This window comes from Sminthopsis crassicaudata, chromosome 3 (assembly GCF_048593235.1).
Source record: "Sminthopsis crassicaudata isolate SCR6 chromosome 3, ASM4859323v1, whole genome shotgun sequence".
In the NCBI taxonomy this organism is placed as follows: domain Eukaryota; kingdom Metazoa; phylum Chordata; class Mammalia; order Dasyuromorphia; family Dasyuridae; genus Sminthopsis; species Sminthopsis crassicaudata.
The window spans coordinates 609,570,857-609,580,010 of NC_133619.1; the positions used below are offsets into that span (position 1 = coordinate 609,570,857).

Below are 9,154 nucleotides of genomic sequence, written 5' to 3' on the forward strand. Positions count from 1 at the left end.
GCGCAGTGCATAGAGCACCAGTCCTGAATTCAGGAGGACCCCAAGTTCAAATCTGGTCTCAGACACTTAACACTTCACACTTCCTAGCTGTGTGACCCTGGGCAAGTCACTTAACCCCAGCCTCAAGAAAAAAAAAAAAAAAAGAAAGAAAGAAAAGAAAAGAAAAGAAAAGCATCTTTCATTTTATGCCTTTGCTTTTAATAAAAGATTACATAAATTAATCATCAGAAAAATTTAATCATTAAACATAAAAGTTACATCTCTTGAGGATTGCATACACAACTCTATGTAAGCTCAACTATTCTGTTTTCCTACCTTCAAGGATGCCTTTGGTACACGATTTTTCCTCTCTATACTTACTTGTCATTTCATTGGTTTAAGGGTCTTGCCAGGGAAGAGGTTCTTTTTCCTTATGCACCTCATGCATAACTGTTCAGCAATGTCAAGAGTCTTTGAGGGCCACTTGGATCACAGCTAACTGACTCGATGAAATCAAAAGAAGAGCAAAACGTCAACTAAGGTCTTCCTGACTCCATTAGAGGGGAAAAATTGAAAAACTGGGGAAAATAAGTACAAAGGCCAAGAAGTTCTTGAAATTTCTTGGTCACTTTGTTTTTTCTTTTTGCTGAGACAATTGGGGTTAAATGATTTGCCCAGTGTTACACAGCTAGAAAGTGTTAAGTGCCTGAGACCACATTTGAACTCAGGTTCCCCTGACTTCAGGGCTGGTGCTCTATTCACTGCACCACCTAGCTGCCCTTGGTCACATTTTTGTGATTTTAAAATGGATCTTTAATTTTTTTTCTGGGTATTCTTTCATCTTTGAGGTATAGAGACTTAAGCTCTCAACAAACTCAAAATCAAGTCACAACCCACCTCTCCTCTGCAGTGATCTCATCTGTGTTTATTTTAGCTTTTCTTACATCTTTCTGTGGCTTAACTTCATTTTCATTTGTTCATGCCACACATCAACAACTATTGAATTCAAATGTGGTAGATCCATAGACTATCAAATGTTAGTGAAATCTTTGTAATTCTTTGCTTTTTTTGTGTTCATTAATTTTTTCCAGTTTTTTCATTAAAAGCCTTATAGCTTAACTAAACTAAACGTTTTTGTTAATGGTTTTTTTTTTTACATGTATGTTAACTTTTTAAATACACCATTTCTTTGGGAGAGAAAAGTCAGAACAAAAGGGAAAAATCACAACAGAAGGAAAAAACCAACAGAAAAAAAAAAGTGAACATAGCATATGTTGATTTACATTCAATCTTCCTTAGTTCTCCTTTCTGAATGCAGATGGTGTTTTCTATGCAGTTTGTTGGGATTGTTTTTAATCTCACTAAACTTTTTAGAAACCTTTTTGCTATTATAGAGACACCAAAAAAACATTTCAACATAAGAATTTTAAAACAATTTTTATTCTAAAATGGTGTTGCCCTTGGCTGCCAAACTTCTCCAGACAATCATTTGCTGGCTGAGCCTAGGTTTTTTGGGTTTCTTTCTGGCAACTGATAATCATTTAATAGACAGGAAATAACTGGTTGATGTAGGAATCATTTCAGAACCAGCTGTGCTGAGCCCACACAAGTTGGGCAGAGTAAAAAACCCTATTCACTATTGAAAAAATTAGAAAAATACATGAAATGCAATTGAGGCAATTCCAATCTGACTTTATTAAAACAATCTGGGAAAAAGGGGAAATGGATAAGAGGATATAGACAACTACTGTTCCCAAGGAGATTTGTAATTTTTTTTCTTGTGATGTTCTTTGTTGCTCCCCATGTCCATCACCTCTATTTTTCTTCAGATGTGCAGGATATAAAGCAGTATATAGATAGCAAATTAGAGTGGAGAGAACTATCAAAATTTGGATTCAACTCCCTCAGATAACTCTTACGGACTGTTACATTCTGCAATCTCAGTTAAACTCCCCTTCCTACCCCCCTCCCCAACTCTAAAACTAAGTAGTGATTAAGAAGTTCACATGTTGATTAAGTTTGTTCATCTGGAGTTTTCTACACTTCTAAAGAATCCAAAAGACTCTTTTCAAAGGGGTCTCAAGGTCAAAGTATTTCCTCATACCAAGAGGTTTTAATTTCTAATGAGTTACCATATAAAAGGTTTTAGTATACAAATTAAAAATGGGGATTGAGGGAGTCTATATTAGTTGATATAGCTTAACCTAAAGCAAACCTTAAATTGCTACAAAAGTGTTAACTATTATTAGCTATTATTATTTCTAAAACAGTAGCTATACCCCCACATAAACAAGAATTTTTTGGAAGAAAGGAATCCTCAATTTTTCATAAATGAAAAAGGGCCTGGTTTCCAAGGAAGAAGGCCTGAGGCTTCTTATGTATTACATAAATCATTTGCCTCCTTTCTTATTTCTTGAACCCTAGCTTCTAAAATATTTTTCAAAGTCCTCCCTCTAACTATGCATTAAGATGACCATATATATGATTATTTCATTTGGAAGATCAACAATTTTTTCTCCTCATCTGACAAAGTAGCATATGACAGTTATCTTGGTTACTTTTTTTTTTTCCTTTTTCTGCAAGATAATTTCGGTTAAGTGACTTAAGTGTCTCAGGCCCAATTTGAACTCAGGTCCTCCCCTCCAGCTCTCTATCTACAGTACTATTATAGCTGCCCCTTGGTTATTTTTTCTGCAAGGGTTAATTAGGAGCACTTTAGTAAGAAATGAGAAAACATCTCATGAAACTTATCTTTGGCTGCATGGTAGATAAAGAATCAACTTCTTTATTCGCCTTATTTAGAGAAAATATACTGGTCTTTTGGGAAGAAAGTCAAGATAGATGATTCCTTCAGCTCCTCTGATGGTTCGTCTATTCTTGGGTCACTGAACAAGGATCTTAGATATAATACCAACTTATAAGATATTATCATTTATAGACAATTAAAAAATGATTTTAGCAGCCTTTACTCTATGACCCTCAATGCCAAAGCAAATGATTAGGGAGCCTTTTGTGAATTTTTTCCTTGTTTCATGAGGTAGCCACAATCCAAGGGTTCACCAAGTTACCAGTGGTGATAAGACACTACAGATAATCTGATCCTTGAAAGCAATTTGTGTCTAAAACCAGTGCAAGACATGCTTAAAATAACTGAAAAGAAATAAGATTAGCCAGCAGTGTAGCTTTAAAAAAAGGCTTTAAAGGCAAGATCTGAAAACAACTGTTATGTGAAGCCAAAATACAAACTTGGTTCTTCAGTCTGTTCACCCACAACAGTAGGACCAAAAGAGTCATCTATAAAGCTGGAAGGGACCTCAAAGAAAAACCCTCTCATTTTACAGATGAGTAAACTGATGCTGCTCAAGAAGGCCATCAGGGTAGTAAAAGTGAATGCTAGAATTTGAACAGATTTTATGACTCTCATGTTCTTTCCAATTAATTACAATGGATGTAATGGAAATATGTCCAATATGATATGTGAATACAAAAGATACATGACCTGGGGACAAGAATATAAACAAGTTCTCTTCCTATATGATCAGTCTTCTGACCTGTTCACTAGTACAGCTAGCAGATTTCCATGGAGCACCTTACATGCGTTACCTCAAATAATCCAAGTGAAACTAATAAAGTCTGTAACATTTAACAACACCAGAAAGCAGCGAGCATTCAGGAAAGAAATCTCTCAGTGGCGAATCAAGGGAGAGGGAGATGGGGATGCAAAAGTCAGAAGTGCATTTGGGACACAAAAAGCATAAGACCAGAGGGCAATGACAAAGGTGCAAGCATCAAATGAAGGAACTAGAAGACACTTGAGGAAACCAAGAAAGCATCCTCAAGTATTTTAAAGTTGTTGACAAATCATAGGCTTAATTATGGTAGGTGCAGCTAGTCCAACTTCCCTTCTACCCTTGTTTTACAGATGAGGAAACTGGGGCCCACAGGAAGTTCTGTGACTCTCCCATGGTCAAAGAGTGACAGAGCCAGGATTTAAGCCCAAGTTCTCTGACTCCAACTCCAGCACACTTTCCATTCATTAGTACTATACTAATCTAGAATTCCTTTCCAAAGGTTGAAAAGGACTGAAACTATCGCCGTTAATATTTCAAGAAGGTTAAGATCCAGAACACCTGAAAAGCAATTATCCTGACCTAAAGACATTTCAGACAGAAGAACCCACCCTTATAATAGTTATTTCTTTTGAGCTAAGTGGGATGAATAAAAGATTGGAAATGTAGTGAAAAAGATGTGGTGAAAAAGATTTCACCACCTACAACTCCCAGGTCAGGTCTGTTTCTTCTGCACTATTTTCCATTCTTTTTAATATAAAAAACACTACACTCCTCCCAAGTAATTCCAAATTAAAAACCTCTCTTCAGGAGCCATAGTATACAAGCTTTAGTACGATTTCGGGGCAGAAGCAAAGGCAAGGTAAAAATCATCTCTTCCTTCCACAGAAATTGCTCTATTGAGACTTAAAAAAAAAAAAAAAATTCCCAAACCTAAAAAAAAGATTGGCCTTAATTAATAGACCTATTACAACCTTTCCCCTTTGTACCAATCCTACAAATGCAGATTATCTGTCAGTGTCACAGAACTTATCTTCAAATGCTAATGAATCACTCCCAATAACTATATAATGAACAAAAGCAAAATAAATAACTTGAGGAACCAAACACAAAATAACCCAGAATTGCTCAAAAACATCAAGCCATGTATTTACTAGGCTAACCACAACAGATTTTAGATTTGAGAGGCATAATATCTAAAAAATTGTAGCCAATAAATAATGTCAGAAACTATTGTAGATCTTGGAATTCATGGCACTCACTATAGCAATCTACTTCTTTATGTACCATACACCTTAAAATTTTCTAATCCCTAATAAGAATTTACTTTTTTTTTTTGTAAGAAAACTTACTTTCAAAGTTTTAGATTTCCTTTCTACTAATGAATCTTATGCACAGAATTCAAATCTAATAAAAATAGTTGATAAATGTAGGTGATCTGAAATCATCCTTTATCTCATTTTTGCCATAACAGAACAGAAATATATTTGTCACTAACTTCACGGAGAATTCCTAAGATTACCACCTTATCTATATTGTCAAATCTGAAAGCCATGAAGAGCACCAACTTATTTTTCTACTGTCACAATCCTATTTTTAAAGATTCCCTTCTAGAAGCAAGGAAGGTGAAAAGGGGAAGAGAAAATAAAGCAACATAGATACTAAAGTCCTCCAGTAGGTTAAGATGTAATAAAAGATTTTAGCTGAAATTTTTAAAGTAATGAAAAGAGTAACATATATCTGGGAATTGGATTCTAGGTTTTAAGGTGAGGGCAGGGGGGAAAGAGGGAACGACCTTGAGGAGATAATTATGGTCAGAACTGAAAAGATATTAATTTTTAAATGACTGAGAAGATAAGGCAGTGAAGATAATTTATCCAGAAGAACAAGGATATATAGGTCACTATATTTTTGAGGTTGTGGTAAAATCTATGGATGGTGACAGGAAGCAGGAAACAAAGGTGGAGAAGGGTAATCTATAGATAAGGAAGAACCATAAAAAATCAAATTTTAGAGTTACTTAAGAAACATAGATTAATGAAAAAGTACAGAAAAATCCACAAATAACAGACCTATCTACCCTTTTGGCACGATATGCTTGCAGCAAAGTTACACTCCTTGCTTAATCTACATCACTGCATAAGTCCATGTAGCAATTAGTTTTACATTACACAAGAAAAATTCAATAAGATTAAACAACTCCCTCAAAGTTGACAACTTTTAAGGGGACAAGTCCCAAAAAGAACCTAGGGAACCCAATTTCAGATGAGTATTCTTTCCATTATACAAGATAAACCAGGATAAAGCAGTATCATGAAAGCCTAGAATAAAATGAAGATTTTTAAAAGACACTAGCCAAAAGAAGTTTGGAAAAAATTGTCAAGCTAGGAGTGAGGATGGAGATTGGGGTTAAACCATGAATCTGAAATACAATTCAGTTGAGCATACTTGGCAATTCTAACACAAAGTTAGAAAAGTTAACCCTCTTAGTTTATATATATATATATAAAAAGTTGAATACAATTTTTTTTCTTGAGGAAAAGATAAAGGACCCCAAGGCAGACAACAAAAGAAACAAACAGCATCAAGAAATGATGTATTCAAGGGATTTTATGACTATGGGCAACATAGTTTATTTTGGACTTTTAAGACTTATCCTTAATATTCTCTGGATGTGAAAAATAAATTCATAATATTTCATTTCTTCTATTTCTTCAATCATTTAAAAAAAAAAAAAAAACATTGAAGCTTCAATAATTAACCAGGATGGGATATAAACATGGAGTATATTCCAACTAAAGAAAAATAAGCTACTAAAATCAAGATTTAAGTTTTACCAAGCCCTGAGCTTCACTCAGTATTAGTCTGATGTTAGCTACCCCTCAGTTCTCCAGATTGACCTTAGTTCTAAAATTGGATACCCGCTTCCCAATTTCCTACAAAGAACCTCATGATCAGTTAACCTAAGAGTTAGTTCAGCAGAACAGCAGGCAACATAACTAATGGGAAAGCTGTAATATTTACAGCTGTTTCAAAGCAGTAATTAGTTCAAAACTTAAGAGCTAGAAAGGATCTTAGAGGACATTCAACCCCAAACTCTTCATTTTACAGATGAAGAAACTGAGACAGAGAAGTTATTAACTTGCCTGTGTGACTATTAAATGTCTATGGAATAATTTGAACTCAAGACTAAGTATTCTATTCTTGACATCACTCCTTTCTCAATGTTTATTTTCTGGGCTTGTAGAAAAAAAAAAAAAAACATTTTAATTACTTTGCAATTGAAGGTTGCTACTTACACTCGAGTACCAGAGTCTAGTCTCCGACCCCAAACCAACAAAATCTAAACTGTGACCACGACCATATTTAATTAAGGAGCCTAAGTTTCTTAATAAAGTTTATATTTATAACCTGTTTTTCTTATGTTTTTAATTTGTTTAGGTTAAAAAAAAGTGCCGTGTTAACATTTCTAAAACAAGGCACTACTCTTTTTAAAGGACAGGTTTTCCAGAAAATTTCGGGCTGAATATCCTGAATTCTTCCAAATATCAAAACCACGTGAAAAATCTCAACTCAAGGAGAGTCAGCTCTTTCCTATCAAAACGAAAGCCTGGGACTTCAGTCCTTAAGCTGCCCTCGGTACAAAGGAAAAACCAGTTCAGACTACATGTTCAAACACGAGTTAACCGTACTTAATGCAACATGCAAGTGTCAAGTTTTGAAAGTACATGCACTTCTCCATTACTGCATTTTCTATTCAGAAGATCAGCAATTAATTTTATTTATAAAAAATGACAGGTAAAAACTAAGTTAATAAAATAAAAATTACTCCTGCTTTCTTTTCATAGTCCATTATTTTTTAAAAATCCAAAATGCTATTTTTAACTAGGTGAAATCAGCTGTTTCACGTTTCACCCCTTCCCCCCCACTCCCAGATCGCGGCAGAAATCGCCCAAAACCTTAGTTCAAACGCCTGCTATTTTAAAGGCTACTCGGAGGAGGGGGAGAGGCAATCTTCGCTTGGTCAAGTTCACCAGTAAAAACGACTCAGGCCGACCTTCTACCAGAGACCACTGAGGCAAAGGAACGAGTCCCGAGGCTGCACCCGGGAGGGAGGGAAGCGCCCACAATCGCCGGGTGGGAGCCGCGACCAGGCCCGAGGACAGAGTCAAACTCTCACCCCTTCCCTCGGCAATGACGTCATCTTTCACACTGCATTTGGAGAGGGCTTTAAAAAAAATAATAAAAGGAACAAAGAAAGCGAGTGCCCAGGGAAGCGGTCAGGTGAGCTGCGCCGAGGGCGGAAGGGGTCGCCCCGGCCTAGGTGCCGCACCTGGGGGAGGGGGGTCCGGATCGCCTTGGCCACGGTGGGCTGGGGGATCCAGGTAATCGGGGGCTGCAGAACTAGGGGCTCTCCAAGGGAGAGGGGTAGGACAGGAAGGGCGTCGCCGCCCCGGCCCCGGCCCGGGAACCCTGACGGACCCCGCTTTCCCGGGGCGGCGGCGGCGGCAGCGGCGGTTCCGCTCCCCTCCCCCAGCGCAGCAAGATGTCCGCGGCGGGCGGCGAAGCAGGAAGTGGGAACCCGGCCGGAGCGAGGGTGGGCGGCGGCGGCGGCCGCCCGGCCCGCAACGCCAACGGTCGGGACCCCCCTGCCTTAGCGGCTTCCCCTCCCCCCGTCTCCACCGCGACCAGTGACAGCCCGGCCCGAGCGGGGACCCCCTCGAGCCCCGGCTCTCCCCCCCCAACCTCCGCCCGCCCCGGCGGACCTGTCCCTGCCACAAAACGCCCGGAACCCTGCCAGCGCCTTCGCTCGCCGCGGGGGCCGCGGACCCACCGCAGGCAGGGAGGCACTAGGGGTCGGGTCAGGGGAGGGGGAGTTACCCCCAAAGAAGCCCCAGGCTCCCGAGCACTCACCTCAGCTTCTCCGCCGGGGCGTTGGCAGCACTGCGCGGGGTCTCCTCCGCTCCCGGGCAGGGGCACGCTACTGACGTCAGCGCGCACGCCACCCGGCGCAATGGCTGCATGGGATGGGCAGGCGGAAGCGGAGGAGGTGCCGAAGGAGTGAAGACGCTCCTGCGCAGCCGCAACAACCTTCTCTCTTCCTCCTCCCTCCACCCAGCCCCTCACTCGGAGCTCCGCCGGCTAGTTGGACATGCGCAGTGTCTGAAGGTACTTCCTCCGAGCCTCCTCCCTAGAACCTTATTCTTCCTGTAGGGGAGCTGAGTTCTAATCACGCTCTAAGTCGTTGTTAATTTACTAAGAGATACGGAGCAAAAATTAAACAGGCCTTGCTTTCCATCCTACCCAGGGAGAAATGTACAAAACAAATAAAACTAACAACAAAAACGACTGCTTATGTAGCGCTTTAAGGTTTGCAAAATGCTTCACTAGCATGGTTTCCTGACTGAATTGAGGTTATGAGTTCAAATCCTGCCTCAGAGAGTTACTGGCCACGTGACTAGCAGGTCACTCAACCTCTGCCACAGCGGATGCAGATAGGACCCTCTTTCACTAAAGTACACTAATACACTAAAGTAGTTCGCCATGTCCTTCTCCAGCTCATTTTACAGATGAGAAAACTGAGGCAAACAGTCTGAGGCCAGACT

General features: G+C 39.6%; 1 protein-coding gene across 3 annotated transcripts in view; it reads right to left on the reverse strand.

Annotated features, from left to right (window-relative positions):
- Window positions 1–8,666, reverse strand: part of CDC42 (cell division cycle 42) — a 44,143-nt gene extending 35,477 nt beyond the window's left edge. The window contains exon 1 of one of the 3 annotated variants that reach the window (XM_074305933.1): window positions 8,463–8,666. The gene's annotated coding sequence lies outside the window, so the exon portion shown is untranslated. The other 2 variants (XM_074305934.1, XM_074305935.1) reach the window with 2 other exon arrangements.
- Between the last annotated feature and the right edge of the window lie 488 nt (window positions 8,667–9,154).